General features: G+C 44.2%; 1 protein-coding gene across 2 annotated transcripts in view; it reads right to left on the bottom strand.

Moving 5' to 3' along the window:
- ZFX (zinc finger protein X-linked) overlaps positions 1-16,436 on the bottom strand; it is a 606,526-nt gene extending 590,090 nt beyond the window's left edge. For both annotated transcript variants that reach the window (XM_086934509.1, XM_086934510.1), the window contains exon 1: positions 16,116-16,436. The gene's annotated coding sequence lies outside the window, so the exon portion shown is untranslated. The remainder of the gene's footprint in view (positions 1-16,115) is intronic.
- Positions 16,437-23,388: the final 6,952 nt, after the last annotated feature.

Genomic DNA, 23,388 nt, shown 5'->3' with positions numbered 1-23,388 from the left:
ACCTAACACCAGGGTTAGAGTGAATGGGGTAATGTCAAGAGAGTTCCAGGTGAGGAGGGGGACCCGGCAGGGTTGCCCATTATCTCCCCTCCTCTTTGCGCTGACATTAGAAGTGCTCGCTGCTAAGATACGTCAGAATGTAGCCATTAGGGGATTCAGTAAGGGAGAAATGGACTCTGCGGAAGAAAAAATATCGCTGTACGCGGATGATATCCTTTTGTACATCACATACCCAGTGACAACAATATCAGAATTGTTCCTGGAATTGGAGCAGTACGGACAGTATGCGGGTTATCAGATTAACTGGCACAAATCGGTTCTCTAAGACCCTAAGGGGCAGGGAAACTGGCCGGACCTCCCGAGACGATTGTTGACCACCATAGAGGGTTTCAAATACCTTGGAGTGTGTGTCACCCTGGATCGGCATCTGTCATACCGACAGAACCTGGAACGGATTCTAGTGAACTTTACAACGGACACAACCCGTTGGAAGCAGCTCCCACTCACACTCTTGGGTCGGGCAGCGATGTTCAAAATGATCACATTGCCTAAGTTTTTATACGCCCTCCAGAATGAATATTATCCACTCCCTTCTAGAGTGTTTGCGACGATACATGCTGAGTTGAGATCTCTCCTCTGGCTGGGCAAACAACCCAGAGTGGCGCTGAACACTCTCCAGAGACATCAGTATAGCGGAGGGATCTCACTCTCGAACCTTGAAGCATACTATTGGGCAGAACACTTAGCCCCGATTAATGATTGGATGCACGCGCAGGCTGATCATCCTACGTACGCCCTTGAAAGATACAGGATGTCATCTAGGTTGTTGATGTACTATTTATACGGGGGCTCCAGGCGGGGGCAGATGCTCCCGGCTACAGGAATTACTTTGCAACTCTGGAGTATGGCGACGACACGTACTGGATGGGGAATGAAACCCACAAGACAGACGCTGATATGGCATTGTACATGGCTAACAGAATTGAACAAATTGAAGGGCTTCCAGATGTGGGATGATATTGGTATCTCCACTCTGGGGGATATAGTGGCCAAGTGGGAACTGAAATCATTCATGGCTCTGAGGTCAGATTTTGGACTACACCGTACACAGTTCTTCAAATACGCGCAGCTGAGACATGCTTGGCGGGCCCAAAAAATCCTGGCAGACGAACTCCCGGAGTATGCACCTTTAGAGGGACGCCTCTTACAGGAGCGCATCCAGGGAAAAGCGGTCTCACTCACATATAAGACTTTGACGAAAAACATGCTAGGGGATCTGGACAAGCTTAGACGGAAGTGGGAGACTGAGGTGGGAGACATGGAGGATGTCCACTGGGACATTGTGTTGATGCATCCCAGAGAGGTGGCAATTAAATCCAGGCTGCGCCTCATTCAATTTAATGTGCTACACAGAACTTACTACGACAGGGTACGGCTCCATAAAATGGGGAGGAAGGAGAACACGACGTGCCTTAGATGCAGAGACATGGAGGGGGACTTCTACCACACCATATGGACATGTAGCAAGATACACAATTATGGGGGTAAAGTTTTCAAGGAGCTGAGTGAGGTGCTAGAGTCTCCTCTCCAACCAGAGCCCAGATTGGCCCTCCTAGGCATGACTAAGGACGTAGACTTAGCACGCCCCCTACTGATCTTTCTGGTACTGGCGCTAGTGGTAGCCAAAAGAGACATAGCTAAGTGTTGGGGCGCACCACAACCGCCGGAGTTGGATGAATGGAGGAGAGCTTTAGACCTATATATGGCCGCCGAGAGGGTCACTTACAAAGCAAGGGGATGCCCGAAGAAGTTCCGTAAGGTCTGGGGAAAATGGAGACATTACCATGGATTGGATGGGGGGATGTGAGGGAGTCTTGATAAGTGGTCAATTAAACGTCTGTCCGAGGTCATCCCGGGAACCCCTGTGCCTAGGAGGTATAGACGATTGCAACATGGCGCTTTGGTCAATGGGTCGGATCGAAAGTACATATTTAACGGATGTACTATGGAGAGGGTGGTGGGAGGGAGGCGGGGATGTGCGAACTGCTGATTACATGATTGTATTGTTCAGTTATGATAAAATGCAAATAAAAATGTTTTTTAAAAACAATGAGGCTCTAAAATACTAAGGGCCTTATGACGAGTAGGTCGTTTAATTCCAACTCATGTGTAAACTGCTGTTTACGTACAGGTGGAAATTTTAAGGTTTGTTTTTATTTAATACATCTGATTATTATCAGATGTGTTAAATGATTCAAGCTCCGTTAAATTTCGACAGGTTTGACCTGTCGAAATTTAACAGGGGAAATTGTCTGGTATTTAGCGTAGCATATGGATTTTCCAAGATAATCCCCCAGAAACTCATAGTAGTTGTTTGTATCTAGCAGACCATCGGTCAGCACCCTCATAGGTAGGTCAACATTAATATTAAGTCATAAATATCTTGGAAACACAGATACAGTCAATCGAGATATCGCTCTTGAGCACAATACGTCCAGGTTGATTGATCTTCTCGAGTGAAGACAACACAAGAGTCCATTAGGTTATTTAAATAAAAAAAATCCACTGTTGGTTTATTCGTTGGTACTTCCAGCACTGTTCCCATGAGGCACAGGGTCAAGACTGATTTGCATATGGCTGGGTTCAAACTGGAATGGCATGGTGAGCAAAAAAACGATGGATTTAGGCGCAGATCTCTGTACTGGGGTGAATGTATGACATTGTTCTGCATTCTGTCCATCAACTGTTGTTTTTGCATTTGTCACCCCGAGTGGGACGGGTATGCTCAGACGTGAGTCCTGTGCTCTCCATGCCACTGGAATCAAGCTATCCTGGCTAATGAGGGCTGAAAGCCCGAAACTGGTCCTAGGATGCCTGTTTCCAGTCCAGGGAGGACCTGGCTTGGCAGTTCGGGTTGTTCCCATAGGGCGCAGGGTCAAGACTGATTTGCATATGGCTGGGTTCAAACTGGAATGGCATGGTGAGCAAAAAAACGATGGATTTAGGCCCAGATCTCTGTACTCGGGTGAATGTATGACATTGTTCTGCATTCTGTCCATCAACTTTTTTTTGTATTCTTTTTATTGAATCATGATTTCTTAATATCTGCTGACAACTTCATATGGACATTTGTTAATTAGGGGTGCAGCGCCAATCCAGTTTTGTTGTTACGTATCCCTTTGGTAGGGGAGGTGCTTCCGGGCAGGGGGCACATTTGGAGATTTACACACAAATATGATTTGTGTTTGTGCCGGTCCTTGCTGCCACTCGCTTTGCCGCAGAGAAGAACGTTGGAGACCTTTGCCCTTGGCTGCTCGCCCTCCCGCCTCCCGCAGCCGACTCATTTGTCACCTTCGAGTCAGGTTGCCGAGTGGAGCGCGGTGTGAGGGGGGACAAAGAACCACAATCCCCAGCATCCCGAGCGGCGCACGCCGCGTCATCAGGCGCCAGGAGGCGCTGAAATAGCGCGTTACCCCCGTCTCGCGGGACGCGAGCGGGACGCCCGGACGAAGCCCGGACAAAGGGCGGGCCGTCTGAGGCCGTCCGAGGTTGGCCAAGGTTGGGTTGGGCCTGGTCTCTTGGTTTGTTGTGTTACAAACGTAGCTTCAGTTCATTTCTCACTCCGGTCATTCTTATTTTGTGTTTTCAATTGTGGCTGTGTGCATAGAGAAACATGCCTCCGAAAAAGTTAGTTACTCCTAATAACTCAATTGAGAACTATCTTGTACACGTTGTAGAAAGAATCAATAGTGATAGGAGAACATCCTTGGGAATAGACTCATCCACCCAATCTCCCCTTATTGATACTGAGTCAGATGATCCCTTTGGGCTTCAGATTAATAGTAGCTCAAATGGTGATATACTCGATTCTCTTCCTGATACTATTATCATTCAGCCTAGTGGTACTGTTGCTGGAATTGAAGACCTTAGCGTTAATGAAGCTTTGATAGAGATATCCACTAGTAACGAGCCCTCAATCTCCCCTCCAGCTCCCATTTTAGTCCCGGGGAAACGGGAGGGTCTAAGGTCAGCCAAGAACAAAGTAGCAAACCTCCCGAGGAAACATTCAGAGGAAGAGGAGCCTGATCTGACTAACGAGGCTTATGTTACACTTTCAAATGCCCAATTTAACAAACTACTGGCACTGATGGATACCAAAATTAAAGGTGTGGTTAAACCTCTGGTCAGTAAAATAGATAAGTTAACCTCTGAGGTCACCCGACTAGAAGGTCTACTAGAAAAAACCTTGGGCGAGATAGGTAAACTCCCGGAAAACGTTTCCGCCAGGATTGAGGCTACTCTGAGCAAATCAGTCACTGTAGTTAACAGTGGATTTATCCCTACCCCTGTATCAAACCCTCAAATGGCACCCAAGAGTATTTTCCCTGGTGATGCTCCTAATGCCTCGCTCCCAGTTCCTGTTGCTGTTTACCCAACCACTGAAAAAGGGACTTTTGAGCTTGTAGTTGAAGCTTCCCCATTGGTACTTGTTCTTGCTAATGTTCCTCCCTTGGCCCAAGGTGAGCGTGAAACAACATCTTCCTTAATAAATAAATCTCTATCATGGTTGACCAACAACATGGTAATTTCTCCATGGGGAAAGCAGCAACTCTCTGAAGAGCTCGTAAATGCGAGAAGGGTTCAGTGGATTGGGGACAGGGTGAAAAAGTTTAAGGGGGAGTGTGTTGTCCTTCACTTTTCTGACCCAGGGGTTTTGCCTAACATCTTACCCAACATCTTACCACCACAACGGAGATCAACTTCAATTGTTCCATTGACTCTGGACTTCTTCTATCCAAGAAAGGGAAGTGGTCCAAATTCAAGTATCTTGAGAACCAAATGGAACATTGTGACTAAGAGGGGGGGGAAGGATGTTGCTTCGGTGGACTGGGGCTTGGAAAATCGTTTCTCTGCATTATCTAACTTGAATGCTTGTGACTGACAACCACCTATTTGTAACTCTATGCCTTTGATTGTCTGTGACGAAAGAATTATTGGTGCGGTCAGCAATTTAACTAAAGATTGTACTCAGGGGTATCCCTTTGATGATTTAGCAGGCCCATCCAATGAAAATATTATTACTAAGGACACTGGGGGTAGGATGACACATGAGACTATTACAAACCCTTGTTCTCTTATGATATCTAACTCAGGGAATCTTTTGTCTTGGAATGTGGCTGGACTATGGTCCAAGTTGGATTGTGCTGACTGGTTTGGATTTATTAATAAGTACGATCTTTGCATCTTTCAAGAGACTTGGGCGTGTGACCCTGTCTTTGCCTTGGGGTATATACATTTTCATGTTCCTGCTACTAAGGGCCCTAAAGGGCGGCCGATGGGGGGTCTTACTATATGGATCAGGCAGTCTCTAAAAACTGTTGTAAAATGTGTGGAGCTTGACCAAAAAGATATTCAGCTCATCAGATTGACTAGTGATCTATCCATCTCCATAGATATTTACAATATCTATGTTAGAAGTGGAAACAAAGGTAAATCAGAGGTTCTTTTGAGTCTTTTTAATCTTCTTGAGACACATTCTGCAGGGAAAAACATTCTAATTGCAGGCGATTTAAATCGCACTTTTGAACCTCTCATCACTGGTGACTCTCCTCTCGGAGCAGAGGAAGATAAGCTTTGGGACATCCCCACATTAGATACCCCACCGATAACTCGCTGGACGGCTGACATACTAGGCTTAAATGCAATGTGTCTGGAGCATGGGCTACGAGCCCTGAACGGTCGAACTAAATCAGATCGTGTCCCTGCCATGACTTTTAATAATGGGCGAAATAAAAGTCGCATTGACTATGTCATTTGTAGCATATCTATATGGTCATCTCTCAGTGACATGGTAGTAACAGCTAGGCCAGAAAGCGACCATGACCCTCTATGTGTCTCACATAATTGGTGGACATTTAATGAAATAGCACCAACCCCTTGTGACCAACTTGTGCTCCCGACGATTATTCCATCTAATAATATGCGTAGGTTAAGGTGGTCAGGTGTCAAGACAGATCAGCAGGTCCTCGAAAAAATAGGAGCAGCGACAGACAAGGCCATTACGGCACTTGAGAGTGTAGTTGGGTCTTCACAGGGATATGAAGATATCACTAAAGCACACACGACTCTTTTTAACGAAGTTAAAAGTTTTTTCTTAAAACCTGTACATAATAATAGGGTCTGCCCATACAAAGCAGCAAAGTGGTATAATCAAGATTGTAGGGCGGCAAGATTCAATCTAGGAGCTGCGATCAAGAGTAACAATTTGGGTGAGATTCGATCTGCCAGGAAGCACTATAAAAACTGCATTGCTAGGGCAAAAAGAGAATGGGACGAAGCCCACTGGCAGAAACTGAAATGTGCAAGTGATCGCAAACACTCTAGACTATTTTGGCATATTGTCAAATGGGGTCACGATAGGTCTCCAGAAGCTCCCAATAATAATGTCTCTCATGATGCATGGGTTACATTTTTCAGCGAGCAGTACTCTTCCAGGGACCAGTTTGTTAACAGCTCCTGCCCTACTTACCTGTTCGCAGATGATGACATCTTTGTTCAGAGTGAAGTACTGTCTGCCCTGAAATCTGTTCACAGTGGCCGAGCGCCGGGTATTGACGGAGTCCCTGCGGATGTCTTTTTAAATGACACCGATAGGTGGAGTAAATACATCTGCCTTTTACTAAATCACATTGCTAGGGGCGCTGAAATTCCGGTATCCTGGCCGGGTGCTGTTATTATCCCAGTATATAAAAAGGGAGACCGTGCCCAACCTTGCAATTACCGCCCAATCAGCTTAATTGACACGGTTCAAAAGGTTGTAGGGCGTGTAATCATTAACAACTTGCTTGATTGGGCAGAGGAGCAGAATGTTCTATCTCCTTTTCAGGCTGGGTTTCGCAGAGCAACCAGCACTGTGGACCAGGTCTTCCGTTTTCAATTGATACAGTGGAGGACCGTGGTACTGGGTGGATGCAGTCTTTACGCAGCATTTGTTGACCTACGGGCTGCATTCGACCTGGTGCCGAGGGCAAAATTGTGGGAGGTGCTGGCAGCTCTGGGGGTCCCAATGACCATTCTGACCTTGATCATGAGACTCCATGAGGGCACTTATGCTAAAATTCAATGGGGTGGCTACGGTAACGACACTGTCGATTTTCCTGTTGAGCGTGGGGTTCGACAGGGTTGTTCAATGGCACCAACATTGTTTACACTTTTTATTAATGGAATTGTTTCCCGCATGCAATCCCAGCCTGTGGATGCTCCCTCCCTTGCAGGTGTAAAAGTTCCTATTTTAATGTTCGCAGACGACACCTTAATTTTATCGAAATCCCCTAGCGGTCTGCAAAAGGCACTGGTAATTTTTGACAAGTTTTGTAGTGACCACGGCTTGGAGGTAAACGCAGCTAAAACAAAACTCATGGTTTTTAATCCTTGTAGAAATTTTAAATCTAAAATATCCATGAGTGGGCGTTACCTCGAAGTAGTAAATTCTTTTACTTACCTGGGGATTCACATTTCTAATGATAATAGATGGAACCAACATTTAAACATTGCAGTATTAAGACACAAACAATTGGCTGGTACCATCATTAAGGAGCATAGTAAATCATTGACCAAACCAATTAAACCTCCCTTGATCATATATGAGGCAAAGGCAATAGGGTCAGCATTGTATGGGGCAGAGATGTGGGGGCAAGAAAACCTCCAGGAATTACAGACATCGGAGAATAACTTCCTTCGGAAACTAACAGGCACCCCACAGAGCAGCCCCCTTTTGCCTCTCAGATATGACCTTGGTAGGAAAGAAATCTCGGCAATGTGCAAACTTTGTCCGATATTATATTGGCGTAGAATCTGGACCACCCCTGAGTTGTCACATTATGCAGCAGGGTTTGCTGATGTCATCAAAGCAGACCGATTTCACAAAATCAGATGGTTCAGATCATTAAAATTAGCATTATGTGAACTAGGGTTAAACGAACTGTGGTCCGATCCAACCGGGTCATCCTTTCCATCTAAGTTATTTATAAAAAATCTTTTCTGGGAACAGGTTGAAAACAGGAGTCTGCTTAGCAATAACAATGGGTCTAGGACGACTGCTTTCCTTGAAGCTAAGCTGTTTCCTACGTATGAAATGTATTGGGATTTCATAACGAAACCCATGGATAGGAAACTGTTTTTCCAAATGAGGGCTGGCTCTCTACCTCTACGTAACTTAACATCAAAATGGAGAGATGGAGGTCCAGCTACTTGCCCAGTATGTGGGGAAGGAAAGGAAACGTTGGGTCACTTTTTGTTCTCCTGTTATGCATATTCCGCTCCCAGACGTGTTTGGTTGGCTCCTATGTGTAGAAACCTGGGTACTAAAAGTAGTATGGTAGCTCTACGCATTGTAAAATCTACCTCCTTAATCTGGATTATAATAGCGACTGCAAAGTATTTGGGGTGGGCGTGGGTAATTAGGCAGAGATTGCTAGTAGGGTAACTACTCTCTGCTTAGTTGAACAGAGACTGCTAGATTATCTATTCTCTGTTCCCACGCGAGGTGTCTTATCTGATGAATAATTTTAAAAATCATATTGATATTTAATAGTGATATTGGATTGCTTTTTTTAATCTGTTTTTTATCATATGAACTTTGCACCTTGGATTGTATAAAGTAGGATGAAATGTAATTCTAATTGTCTTTTTAATGTGTAATGTGCTTAAGTCATATTCGATCTTGTAATTTAATTGTATTTTATTATGTGTTTGTTTGTCTGCTTTTATGAGTAATACTCGAATAAAGCACTTTTGAATTGAATTGCTTTGTATTCAAACTGTTTTTGTAATTTACGGTACGGGTGCTGCACATGTTTCTTTGGTCCACTGTCCACATCTTAAGTTTCTACATATCGGATGTACATTAGATCTCTATTGTACAAATTGTCACCTTAGGTAGTAGGGTGTTCGAACCGTGACACCACCTCTGTATTACAATAACTTGCTTTTGAATTTTATGTCAAAGGCCCGGAGGCTAATATTATGCATATCCCTTTTATTCCTGCCCAAACACAGCAGCAACAACATTATAGAACTTAGAATATTACCAAAACATTCCAGAACTTAGAACATGTATAATACTCCAAGTAAAGCAGCCATCTTCCTCTTTTGTTGCTGCTCGAACATAAGATAAGTACTCTCTTTTTAAGTGCTGCTTATAAATTCGTATTTTAAAGAAATTGATTAGTATTTATACCCAGAGATAAATAAGGGTTAAGGATGAGTTGAAATGTATTTATGTGAAGGGTTGTTTGAGTGAAGAAGGAGAAACGGATGTAAGTCTTTAAGTATTGTTTGAATGAGGAAGGAAAAACGGTCTACGTCTTTAAGATATTTAGGATAGTGCCGTGACATTTTAGCGTTTATTTTTTATCTAAACAAGGGAGAATGAGTTTACCGTGTTGACGGTTGGTAAGCGCGTGGGTCCTCGAGTGTGGTACGCGTGACGGGAGACGCGCTCGAGCGCATCAGATGACATGTTGTTACGCGCTCGAGCGCATCAGATGAAATGCTGTTCGGCAAGAGTTCTGGCGCGTTTAGAGACTCGCGCTGAGGCATAGAAAGTGTGTGCTCTGGGGGCCGCCGTACCTACGTTACGTGCGGCGGCCATTTTCTGTGTTTGGGAAACGTCGGATTTTAGGAATGGGAAAGTGTTCGGCCATGTTTTGGGGTGTTTTGATCGTCTGACTGATTATTGTCAGTTTCAGTCAGACGAAGTTCGTCGGTTCAAGTGGAGTGTGTGTCGCTTTGAGGTAGAGGTGTTTTAGTGTTGGATTTGTGAAATTCTAAGGAAGGAATAATTTAAAATGGAGAATGAGGAGACAGGTTTCGAGGAAAGGATGAAGGGATACATGGAAAAGATGTTTGGGGAATTTAGTGCTTCCTTGGAGAAAAGGATAGATAGCACTATTGGGAAGAGGAGGAAAGAGAAAAGCCAAAGGTCAGGAGAAGAGGATGGTTTTTATACCTCCGAGGAAGTGCAGGTAGTGGCAGGTACTTCTGGTGGTGCATCTAAGAGAAAGGAGAAGAGGAAAAATGTGATTAAAGGAAAGACATCTAAGGAGAAAGAAAATAGAGAGCAAAAGGAGAAGGCTATAAAGGCCAAAGTGAGTGCTATAAAGGCACAAAGAAAAGGTCACAGCTCTGTGGCGTGCGATAGTAGCTCTACTAGTGGGGATGTGGAGCTTACTTGTAGCTCAAGTATGGAGGATTCGGATGTAGAAAAAGTAAAGGTTAAAAGGAGGAAGTTAGATGACCAGATTAAGTTGGAGTATGAGGAATTTGTTGATCCTCAAGGGGATCAAATGTTTGATCCATTACTGATACAGCATCCTTTGTCACCTCAGTGGTCCCCAGTAGAGCATGTTGCTAAATATATTCGTTATTGGATAAGAAAGGAGATGCCAAAGGAGATAAGGACTCGACTGAGGTCTGAGTGCCCGAGACCATCCCTAAATAGTAAAGTGGCATTCACTCCGGAGTTGGACCAGAAGATGCTGACATTTATTAATAACAAAGGGGGAAGAGACCCTAGAAGAGGCTTGGACAAAGGCCTGAAAAGTTGTCAGGATCGAATGTTGGATATTCTGGGTCCTTTGACAAAGATTTTTGATTTGTGCGAAGAAGCACATAGTAACAATACTGGTATTGACGTAAGTGAAATGAGTCAGTGGGTGCAACGTGCAATTTGCTTGCTAGGGAATGCCAATGCGGCTCTCTGTCAGGAGAGGAGAAAGAGTATCTTATTCAAGATCGATCCGAAACTTGCAGATTTGGCAGGCAAGGAGATGGGCGAACAGAGCGAAGGGCTGCTGTTCGGTGACGACTTTGTCAAAGATATGGCAAAGTACGTAGGAACATTTAATTCTTTGCAGAAGGCTCAGAAAGATATGAGACGTGTTTTTGGTTCGGCCGGGAGGACAAGGGGTCGGTTCCCCGGCCGAGGTTTCGGTTTTACCAGAGGATTTTATGGTAGAGGAAACAGGCCCTTTGGATCAGGTTACGGATATGGTTTTGGCTATGGAAGTGGAGGAGGATATGGATTTACAAGGTCCGATCAAGGAAGTTTCTTCCCGCAAAGACAGAGGGGGAGAGGAAGAGGTCCAAGGTCGGATAGGAGACCGAGAGGATTTTCAGGTAAGTCTCTTACAAGACCCTTTATTTATGGAAGTAAAATTGGGCGGCAGACTAGCCCAGTTTGTTTCCAGATGGCAGGAAATAACACAGGATCCATGGGTTTTGGAAACTGTGTTTGGTTACAGGATAGACTTTATCAGTACCCCGGTTCAATCGAGGGTTCCAAAGATATTAAGGTTTTCAGTAGAAATGGAAAGGTTGGTAACAAAGGAAGTATTAGAGTTGGAAAGAAAGGGTGCGATAGAGCTTGCAGAAGAGGTGCCGGGTTGCTTTCTTGTAGAGAAGAAGGACAAGAAGATGAGACCGGTAATCAATTTGAAGGAATTGAACGATTGGGTTGTTTACAACCATTTCAAAATGGAGGGGATTCATATGCTAAGGGATCTGTTGAGAAAGGGGGATTGGTTAACGAGACTGGATTTGAAGGATGCTTATTTAACAATTCCTATGTGCCAGGATCAAAGGGATTTCCTTCAGTTCAGGTGGTTGGGAAGGCGCTGGAGGTTCAAGAGTCTCCCTTTCGGTTTGACATCAGCTCCGTGGTGCTTCACCAAGGTGATGAGGCCGATTGCGGCTTGGTTGAGGTCCAGAGGGGTTCGTCTGATAGTCTATTTGGACGATATCTTGATAATGGCAGAAGAGAGGAAGTTGGCAAAGGATCATACGGAATTTGCAGTTAGAGTAATAGAGGATTTGGGGTTTGTTGTGAACAAGGAGAAGTCGTGTGTGGATCCAAAACAGGTGATGACCTTTTTAGGTTTTCAGTTACGGACGTTGGATTGTGTGTTGAGGTTGCCAATGGAGAAGGTGAGGAAGATCAGGAAAGAAGTGAGGAGAGTGAAGTCGGCAGACTGGATTACTTTGAGGCAGTTAGCGCGACTGTTGGGTCTTCTATCTTCTTCAATTCAGGCGATATTCCCTGCTCCCCTGCATTATCGTGCGTTACAGAGGTTGAAGGCAAGGTATTTGAGGAAGGATGTGAGGTATTCTCAGAAGCTTGTGATAGATCAGGAATCTCAGGAGGAGTTGGAGTGGTGGTTGATGAGTCTGGATGCTTGGAACGGTCGAGCAATATTTGGGTCAATGCCAGAAGTGGAGATAGAGTCGGATGCGAGTTTAAGCGGATGGGGAGCGAGATGTGGAGAGACATCAACAGGGGGGCAATGGTCGAAAGAGGAAGGATTAATGCACATAAATTGTTTGGAGTTGCTGGCAGGTTCCTTCGCAATAAAAAGTTTTGTGAAGGACAGAGTCAAATGTTGTGTTCTTCTGAAGATGGACAATTTGTCAGCAGTTCAGTATGTAAACAAGATGGGTGGTCCTCGGTCAAGAGGATTGGCGGAACTTGCAAAGGAATTTTGGAAATTTTGTCTGGAGAGAGAGATTGTAGTTCAGGCTCAGTACATACCAGGGTTGAGCAACGTAGAAGCGGATTGGTATTCAAGATACCTGAGGGATGCGAGCTGTTGGAGGTTGAAGAGAGAAGTGTTTTTGAGTCTGGAGAGAATGTGGGGACCTTTGAGTGTGGATCTGTTTGCAGACAGGTTGAACACTCAGTTGAAGGAGTTTTACAGTTGGAGGCCGGATCCGGAGGCGAAGGGAGTGGATGCTTTTCTGCAGACTTGGAAGGAGGGAAGGTGTTATGCGTTTCCCCCATTTTCTATGATTCAGAGGGTTTTGAACAAGGTCAGAAGGGAGGGGTCGGAGTTGGTTCTGATAACTCCTTTCTGGAAAGCTCAGGTGTGGTTCCCGGATGCGATGGATTTGTTGGTGGAGAACCCGATAATTCTGCCAGATTGCAGGGACATATTGATGGATGTTCAGGGGAACTTTCACGACCTGGTAGTCACAGGACAACTGAAGTTGATGGCTTGGTTGATTTCAGGAGAGTTTGGCAAGTGCAGGGTTTATCAAAAGAGGCTGAGGAGCTTGTCTCAAAGTCATGGTCTAAAGGGACATCTAGGGTGTATAAGTCAGCGTGGAGAAAGTGGAATGGTTGGTGTGTTGAGAGGGGTTTGGATCCCATTTCGGCATCTGTGGTAGAGGTAGCAAATTATTTGTCAGGTCTTTTTTGTAGTGGTTTGGCGTATAATTCAGTTAATCTAAGTAGATCTGCAATTTCAGCAGGGCATGGTCTGGTGGATGGTGTTCCAGTTGGACAGCATGTTCTGGTCAGGAGGTTGATTAAAAGTGTTAGGGTGGTTATTCCACCGAAGGCTAAGTATGATTCACTTTGGGACGTCACTTTGGTGTTGAGAGAGCTTGAAAGTTGGGGGTCAAATTCAGGGTTGGATTTGAAATTCTTGACTTGGAAGATGACAATGCTGTTGTGTCTGGTTTCGTTTAGGAGGGTGTCAGATGTTAGGGCTTTGGATGTTAATTCTAGGTTTTATCAACCAGAGGGAGTGTGTTTTGAGGTTAAAAGAAGGACGAAGACGATGTCAAGAACGATTTTTTATCCTCTTTTAGAGGGAGAGAGTGTTTTGTGTGTGGTTAAGTGCCTGAAGGAGTATGAGAAAAGGACTTCTGCTTTGAGGAAAACAGATTGTAAGCAGTTATTGATTTCTTATGTTAATCCGTATAAAGCTGTGTCTACTCCTACTTTGGCGAGATGGGTGAGAAATGTGATGGTCAAGGCAGGGGTGGATACTAGTGTTTTCGGGTCCCATTCGGTAAGGGGGGCTATGGCTAGTAAGGCTTTTGTTAAAGGTTTTAGTTTGGGCGGAATTTTGAAGGCAGCAGATTGGTCTAATGATTCGACTTTTCGTAAGTTTTACTTTAAGCCTGTGGAAAATGTTTTGAGTAAGGTTTTGGAAGAACTTTGAACATGCATAATGTTGGCCTCCGGGCCTTTGACATAAAATGCAGATTTTCCACAGTTTTAATGTAAAGAAAATCATGATTTTATTAAAAAAGGCACGGAGGCTAATATTATCCCTCCGCTGTGCCCGCCCTGTATTAAATTTTTTGTTTGATTTATTTTGAAGGATGAAGCGGATGAAGAGGATGTTCCATGAAGAGAGGAAGTCGGAGATGAGCTTAAAGAAGTTTGGAGTCGGTGGAATTTATTTATGGACTTGTTATTTATTGTTTTTAACACATTCGCAGTCACAAAAGAGGAAGATGGCTGCTTTACTTGGAGTATTATACATGTTCTAAGTTCTGGAATGTTTTGGTAATATTCTAAGTTCTATAATGTTGTTGCTGCTGTGTTTGGGCAGGAATAAAAGGGATATGCATAATATTAGCCTCCGTGCCTTTTTTAATAAAATCATGATTTTCTTTACATTAAAACTGTGGAAAATCTGCATTGTGATCACACATGACTAGACAGAAAATAACAAATCAGTATTTGAAGTGCGGTAATCTTCCCAGTAGGGACTACTACTACCACTTTTGAATATATCATAATATTTGTTTTTTATGGCGCCCAATAAATAACGTGCACTGTGTTAATGTTACTTATCATGTGCGATAAATAACACCTGAACTCGTAATCAGGAACTACGACTGGTATTTTGGAGGCAGCACTGGGGTGGGACTGTATGCAACTTTGACAAACAATATATATGTCACTTAAACTGTTCCTTAACGAGTGCTGCTAAATAATACTGCATCAGTAAACATAAATACTCCTGTCTCACTGGGTTTAGTAGTAGACCCTTTTAGAATCAAGACGTAGCACATGTACACAAATTTGGTAGGACATGCGTTCAAAAACACATCTGACCAACCCATCCATGACCAATCTAAACAAAACTTCCCAAGAATAATCCTATGCGTCTCAACACCTTTAGGAAAGGTTTGTATATATCTCAAGTAAAAACACTCGTAGCGAATAACGTGAACATGTGACATAAGCCAAACCATTCATTATGTTATGGATAATGACCCTTATTACCATAATAATAATAACATTTACTTTCTCGGTCACAAAAGGCATGGGAAATGCCGAGCTTGCCTACTGTGTAAATCACTTCTCATTTGAAATCATATACGTAACGGGCGGGAACACCTACTCCAGATTTAGGGACTGCGCAGAAACTACAATGGTCAATTGTGGGGGGCGGGGCGTACTAGAAACAGAAAAGTCATGTATCTTTGCCATTCCCTTGCCCCACAACTTCCATCACATGTTATATTTCAAATGAACATCCAAATGTACAAATTGCATCGGACTACGTTTAAACATGGCTCTTCTTCCGTGTGTACATTGGCAGTGACAGAAGAACACAGTAAAAAGACCTCGGGAGAAGGAAGGCGCGAAATACAGCCTCCAGTCAGTAAATCTGTAGTGACTGCAGGAGTAAGAAAGAGGGTGAACCCTCTACTTGCGTTTGTTAAACAAACTGTATATATCACTGATCTTCGACCAGGACGGTGATTACCGAAGAAAGCCGAGGTAGCATTTTTTGTGAAAAAAATATGATAAAAGGGAGGAAAAAAAAAAGGGAGGAACACTATCCCCGCCCACGAACGACGCGTCACTAACTTCAAGATGGCGCTAAAGTCCCTCCTACCTACATCGACAGGGGAGGCGTCGCCATCTTGATGTGTTTTTAGCATACCGGAGGCAAACCGGAAAATTACCGATTTGAAGATCAGTCATATCACACAAGTGAGAGCGCATACTAGAAAATATAATTACAAAAATAAAATAAATATGCATTTAAACTGAAAACTGGGTATGAACAGAAGCAATACAACTAAGAGGCCGCAGGCCTAGAGCGGCCCTTTTGTTATGAGTGCGCGCGCTATCTTCATCCGAGGCCTAGCTGCGGCCTCCTCGAGGCCTGTATCGCCGGGGTTAGGCCTCGACCATTCACCACCTCCCTCCCCTCTTTGCCCGCGCGTATAGTTGTCTCTATCAATCACTTATAGTTCCACAACTGGAAAGGATTCGGGAACGCGCGGCGCCGTTGCCTCGTTACACCTACCTGCGGCTGGTCCTTAGAAAAGACTCTTCTCCCACAACCGGCCTGGTCCCCTTGTGCAGGCCTCTCCGTGACCAGGCCTACCCTCAAACGTTTCTGTGTTGGTATCCCCGGTTCGTAAAGTGTACTCACACCGATTGAGAATTCCCCGCTTGGTATTTTTTTTTCTTCCGTTGGGCGGAGGGGAGCGTAGGGTGGGGGGGAGAGCCCAGGAGAAGGGAGGGGCCGAGAGTATGCAGCAGCGCTGAGGCGAGAGAGGGCGGGGGGGACAAATCACCCAAGCGGCAGGCCGCAGATTCTCCCGGAGCAGGCCCAGCCGTCAGAGCTGCGCGTCACGTCACGGGGTAGCTTCGGCCCCCCGGCGGTAGAGCCCACAGGCCGATTCCGAGGCCGTCTTTTGAGTGCTTCTCAAGCCCGGGCGAAAGAAAGGAGCCTGGCTCCGGTGGTTAAAAAAAAATAATAATTATAATCCTGTGTTTTGAACTGTGATAGTTTGAAGAGAGTAATTGTGTCACAGAAGGCCTGAGGGATGCTAGTGGACTTAAAAAGAAATAGAAATGGTCATAATTTTGTTTCGGTTGTGATAGAATTTAATGTATTTGTACAAAGAGTAGATCCAAAAGAGCGACCGGGGAATTGCCCTTTTCGCTCTAACGATGCACGTGCATTTAATCTTGTCAATCATTATTTAGGCTTTGAGCGCGTCACAAGTTAAACATACATTTTCTTTTTTTTAATACATCCACAAGATTCACTCTCACGTTACATGATATTTATAGCACCTGATAAATAACGATACCATGGGGGTCCTTATTTATTTTATTACAAGTTTCAGGGGAATAACATGGAGGTAGACGTTTGACTCACCAAATCCGCATGATACCTTAAATGGGTTACGAATGGATCGGAATTAAAAGCAAACATGCCAACATTTTAGAAAAGTGAGATATTTAAAAAATAATAATGGGAATAATGTATTTCTCTCATTGGTTTATACTGAGGTCTGAAACGGGTCCATTGTCATGTATGGGACTTATAATGTGTTGCTACAGGATCAGAAATGCTTATATACCTTGCTCTTCCCTTACCTGTCATGAGCACAGAGAAAACTGTTGGCAGCGTGGCAAAAATGTTGTGCACTGGAAGAGGTTACTGGCAGTGCACTCTTTGAGTCACACAATAACAGTCCCTGTCACCGAGGAAACAGTTTTTTGCATGCAGGAATCAGAATGTGGGAGACTTGCTTTGAAATCTGTAGTCTTCTGCCCGAATCAGGAGGGTTGGCATGTATGTAAAACAGCAACTCGTAATCAGGCTCCTAGGCGCAAGAACCTGTCTGTGACTTTAAGGTGTACTTGGGTTGCTGTTTTCCTTCGAGCTTCCAATCAATAAAGAATAGTGTCTTTTATTTTAATGTAAATACATTGCCCTGGTGCACACTTCTTGATTTTAAAGCTAAAACAAGAGTAGTGATGTTTACACAAGCTTGTGGAGTGTTCTTGAGAAGGGATTTATTGTAACAGATTTTGGAAAATGGTGTAACCCAGATGAGGTTGTCCATAACTGTTCTAGGATTTTTGGGGGCCTGGCAAAAATGGAATGTGTGAGGCCCCTAAATTGGTTCACGACGTGATATTATAGATACATCGACAAATGACGTTTAATCTTCTGGTATAATTGAAGTTACTTTCCAATAAGCAACGATTCTGGTACGAATATCAGTAAAATGATAAAAAAACAATATTAAACTTGATCCCTAGTGTCCTTGTCGCAGTCATTACTTTTAAAGTGGACCACACATCAGCCAGGAGAGACAACAGGCAGTGGTGGGATAATCTCACCCACTTTTTGGGTGCTGTAAGCACTAGGCTCCCCACAGCGCTTTCTGATCGTACCAAACCACTGAAGGCCAGCTGCCATGGAGGGCAGGGATGGGTCTTAACTGTGATGAGGGCACTAGAGACTAAGGTTAATTAGATTTACCGGTAAGTAACTGGGCATTGTCCCATATCCTTATCCCAGTCATTACTTTTGACATTTACTCAAGCATAAACTGGCCATCACAAACAATCTATCTTTTAACATATAATTGAAAATCATACACTAATCATGCTTACTCATCTTTAATCAATGCACCCAAAATAAATCAAAATTATATGTAACTTCCTGTGTTTAGCACATTTTCGGATTAACCATCCGTCACACTCTCAATACAGTAGTGCTTAACAAAAGTTAGAGCTGAAGACCAAGTAACTGCTTGCCAACTTTCAGACAAAGGAACCCCCTTTCAGCCACACAAGAGGCTGCCACCCTTACTGGTGAATCTTCTCTGTCTTCCTTCAAGTAGAGTGACATTAGCCAACGATTATGCTAAAGCAATTGTTGATATGATCCATCTTTTCAATGTAGTATAAGATGCTTTATGAATAGGGTTCCTGGTTTTATGGTATTTATTTTTTTGACATTTCCGCCTGTATTTATCCATATTTAATTTGTCAACTTTACCTGTATTTATCCATGTTTATTATGGGTTTTGTGAAAAAAATAAAGCTAAAACTGGTTTATCTCCACATTTATTTAGCCAATAAATATGCAGTCCTGCTAAAATGCTTGCCAGGTTTTAGTGATATGGAACACCCACAGAAGATAAAGCAATGTGCTTATATGAAAATATGCACATTTCAGTATCAGTCTTGTGCACATCTACTGCTGTTTAAGGCTCTTAAAAAATGATTTTGTTTTTAACCCTCTTACCTTTCCATCCACACAGTTATTTACCTTACACTCATGGCAAAGTGTACTTAGAATCACTCAAACAAATGGTTCAGGTGAACAATTATGACGTAAATAAATTACAGTAGAAGAAAAGGGAGAAAAGAGAAGAAGCCTAACAACACATATACAAATTTACAAAAGCAATCAGAATTTATTATGCATGTGTTCTTTTTTTTTTTTTTAATTTAGAAATCAAAAAAGACACAAACGCTCAAGAAAAATGTTGGCAAAACAAAAAACACAATTTAAATGCCAAACACGTGGCTAACAAACAAACAATGTATCTACAAAGAACAACAGAAACAAAATATTGTGTCCTTCATAAATTGTGGCCACAAGGTGCCAACGGTGTTTCAACCGCTAGGTTACTGTGTGGTCATCATCAGGACAAAAAGTGTCTTGAGCGAATAGATGTTGCTTAATCTAGGTTCAGCCAATACAAACATTGTAATGGCCCTTGGACAGATGTCCAGACTTCAGCAATTTCAGTAAGAGAGACAAACATTAGTAGGTCGGCGTCTCAATACTGCCTCCAAGAATCCATAAAGTGATATATAGAACATCAGCGGTGGCATCTATTAATTATGCTCACCAACATGTCAAATTGAATTTGCACAGCTTCAACAAACACTCGCAGTGGCGGTGCTGCGTTGGGAACACCACTTGGGGTGACAAGTGCAAAAACCACAGTTGATGGACAAAATGCAGAACAATGTCATACATTCACCCCAGTACAGAGATCTGGGCCTAAATCCATCGTTTTTTTGCACTCCACACCACCCCAGTTCTGACATGGCCATATGCAAATCAGTCTGACCCTGTGCCTCATGGGAACAGTCCAGCCCGAACTGCCAAGCCATGCCTTCCCTGGACCGGAAACAAGCTTCCGAGGACCAGTTTCTGGCATTCCAGCCGTCTTCAGCCCGGCTTGCTTGAATCCAGTGGCGTGGAGAGCATGGGACTCACGTCTGAGCATACCCATCCCACTTGGGGTGACAAATGCAACAAGCATTTGCAATGCAATAGGGCTCGCATTAGTAAAGTTTGAGGGATTATTATTGTAAATGACAAAGTTTTTTTTTTTTTTTTTTTAATTTTAACTTGTGGAAAATTCTAACTTTGGCATTTACAATGCTAATAGTGTTAATTAGTGGAAATGTGACACCTTCTGTTTGGACTTGAGCACACATTGCTTCCTATTAAAGATGGAAGTAAATTAACTGTTTTTAGGTTTCGCCTGGGCCGAAGCACTAGCTCCGCCCAGGAGAAATCTTATGTTCCTACAGTGTGGGGCTTAGTCCCGCCTCTGCTTCCATTGGCTAGCTCCATAAATGGAGGCTAGGCATTGGAAGCCGGATCTCTCCGTCAAGGCCGGACCAGATTCGGGGGCGTTCCCTCGATTTTTTTTCCCTCTCCACCCTTTTTGCATCGTCATCGGGCGGTTGGCGGAGTTTCTTTTTTTTTTTTTTTTAGGTGTTTGTTTTCGTCATTCCATGCCGACCACGGCCGCCGGAAGAAGTCCAGGTAAGTGCCCGTTCTGGCCCCCCCTCCCGCTGACTGTGTGCTGTTCCTGCCCCCCCCTGTCCATGTCCGCCCCCCTCCCGCTGTCCGTCCCCCCTCCCGCTGTCCGTGTGCCCGTAGGTGCTTTTTTTAATTTCATTTCGCCACCGCCAATGCTTGTTTCCAGAGCTGCCCACGCTGAAGCCCGGCCCTGCCCTTCCCACACGTTTCCCTTTAAGTACTCGTTTTGTTTTTCGTTTTAGCTGAACTGACGACTGGCACTTACCACAATCTGATTACAGGGCCTGGCATCGGGGTCTGGCAGAGAGGACGGCTGCGGGGCTCTGCTACTGTTCCCCTGCTGCCCGCTACCTGGTGCAGCACAGAAGGCCACCTTATTTTCTGAAGTGCAGTCACAACACACACGGATTGCAGTCTCTGCTTCGGGTAGCCTGCAGGGGAGACAGCACCTCGCAGCACAGGTACTGAAGTATTCGGATAACACACTAACACTCTGATGAGCTCCGTATATTGGGAGAGATATTTGAAGTTACCACGCGAACAACTGCAATGCTTTGTGAAGTTAGCAGATTAACATCGACATTACTGGCCTGGCAAACGTGTAATTCTGTTCATTCGAGTGCAGCCTGAAGCACAAAGGTCTGGAGTATGAGGACAGTCAAATCCAGACCACCACCCCTTGACCATCGCATACAGGAGAGTCACTCGAGTGTTCTTCAGTCCTTGCCAGTGCCTAATATTTTATGAAAAGGTGAATTGCCCACTTACTGTTTTCACCCATACTAAAAGTCGGGGGTCCTTGTCGTTAGATTCCTCTCTGTGCGCACCCTGAGAGACCCCTGTGAGTCTCTGCTGTAGTGGTCTCCATACTGGGGGTCGTGGGCACTCTGGGGGTCTCAGTCCATGACAAGAACACGTGCAGCATGGGCAGCCCGTCTGCTGATGAACCAAACCCCTGCTGCGCTTTACACTGCGAGTGGTATAGTTGAACCCTACTTTTAGACAAATGGTCATTTACTGGAGGCCCCACGTCCCAAATACATGCATTTTATATTTGTTTAGTTAATACCTTATGCTGGTGCAGCTCTCCATGTAGAATATTTAAGATAGTCACAATACAATGACCTTACCCCAAGCAATAATGGACAACAAAGAAATTAACAGGTATTTAAAAACGGATATCAATTTCATCAAACAGGAAGCTGCCAACAAATTACAGCATGGCTTCACTTGTTGGGTAGAAAGTCTCTTCCCTTAAAACAACTAGTAGAAGCAGTTGTTCCTTCTTCATGAAAGTACAAAAATAATCACTTCAGCAGTCTCTGTATAGGAATAAAATTTACGAATCTCAGGTACAGCATAGGTCTATGTTCGTTTATTTACGTTCTTTTTTCGGAATCTGTGTTTCCGAGGTTATTAGCCTTTCCTGTACTCTTCCCCCGCCCTTGTGCTCCGCCCGGTGGCCGGGCTTTGCTCCGTTGTCCGGCTGGACACAGCCTGGTGTTTTTACCTCCTTGATTCACGGACCGGAGCGGTCTCCCGTTTGGTGAATCCTTTCCCATTGGCAGTGGTACAGATCCAGAGGTGATCTTGCGTGGACTAGAGGTGGTGTGTTTTCAGGACGCTACTACATAGAATCACGGTAACAGCGTATTACGCTGCCTTAACTTACCTTATGTTGAGGAGATTATTGGGACGTATGACTAATATTACCAATTATATGTAGATGACCAGAGCAGACAGCAAGATAGAGACTCGCACTTCTCTGCCCTCTGTCTCTACAATCGCAATCTGCCCGCTTTTCCTCTCTCACCCTCTTTGGTTATTTTACTTCGTCCTTGCCTTCTCTTTATTGCCTTTTTCTCTCCCACTCCTTCTTTTCCCTCTTTGTTTGCCTGCAGTCATTCTGTTCTCTTCTCTCTCCTGCCTCCCCTCTCGTGCTTTTCTTTGCCTCCTACTTTATTCCTCTCTTTCTCCCTCTATCACTGCCACACGGGCCTGTGCCTCCTTGAAGGGCCCTACTTGACACACGGCTCTGACGGTTGCAACACACAAAACCTCCCCCTTTCAGTGAAAAAGACTAAGGTTTTGTTCCTGAAGCAGAAGGGGGGTCTCAAATCTATGATTTCGCTTTTATTTTTTGCAAGCTTAAGATAGTCAGCGGGGTGGGGTGACGCCGGCCTCCTAAAAACGGGCCCTGAAATGATAGCTCTGTTCTGTGGTCGAGGCCTCCTGATTTGCATGAAAACGCCTTGTGGGTTTTAATGAGTGTCTGGGCTCGCGGGCCTCAGCCCTGGAAACCCCACAGTGCACATACATCTTGTTTATTTAGCTATCTTTGAACAGTAAACCGAAGGCTGCAAAAACTTGCACTTATGGTTGAGCGCTACGTTCGCGCGTTTCCTGCCTCTTCATATTTTTGAAGTGGTTTCTGTTCACTGAAACCATATCCGGTTTGCGAGTATACAGGGCAGCTTCCTTTCCCTAGTTTTTTGAATACCTTAATTTATGTTGAAGTACAGTACTTGAACGTATTGTGATATTGTTTTGTACTTTTTATCTTTAGGCTGACCACTGTGCATGTCGTTAACCTTTGATAGATAACAGGTCACATTGTAATACAGCATGTACATTGTATGACTTTGATGTACACTTGTGTGCATTGTCGTCCGGTGGTGTGGGTGATTTGCGTGAACTGGCTGGGCGTTGTGTGGGTGAGTGGTGTTGCGTGGGTGTGAGTTGCGAGGCATATGTTTGAGTGGCGCTGAGTGGGTGACTGTGGGGACTTGCTGGTGTGATAAGGGCAGGTATGTGTGTATGTGAGTTGTGCACGAGAGTCACGTTAGAGGTAGCAGAGCGTGATGGGAGTTGGCGTCTGTATTGAGAGATGAAAAAAATGAGGCCGAGTTAAGGGGGGACAGAAATAATGTAAAAAATATTATTGAATCGAAGGAAAATAACATTTAAGTTGAATAATGGT

The sequence above is a fragment of the Lissotriton vulgaris genome, chromosome 8 (assembly GCF_964263255.1).
Source record: "Lissotriton vulgaris chromosome 8, aLisVul1.2, whole genome shotgun sequence".
Lineage (NCBI taxonomy): Eukaryota > Metazoa > Chordata > Amphibia > Caudata > Salamandridae > Lissotriton > Lissotriton vulgaris.
The sequence above is the reverse complement of the archived record's forward strand: the minus strand, read 5'-3'. Positions and strand labels throughout refer to the sequence as shown.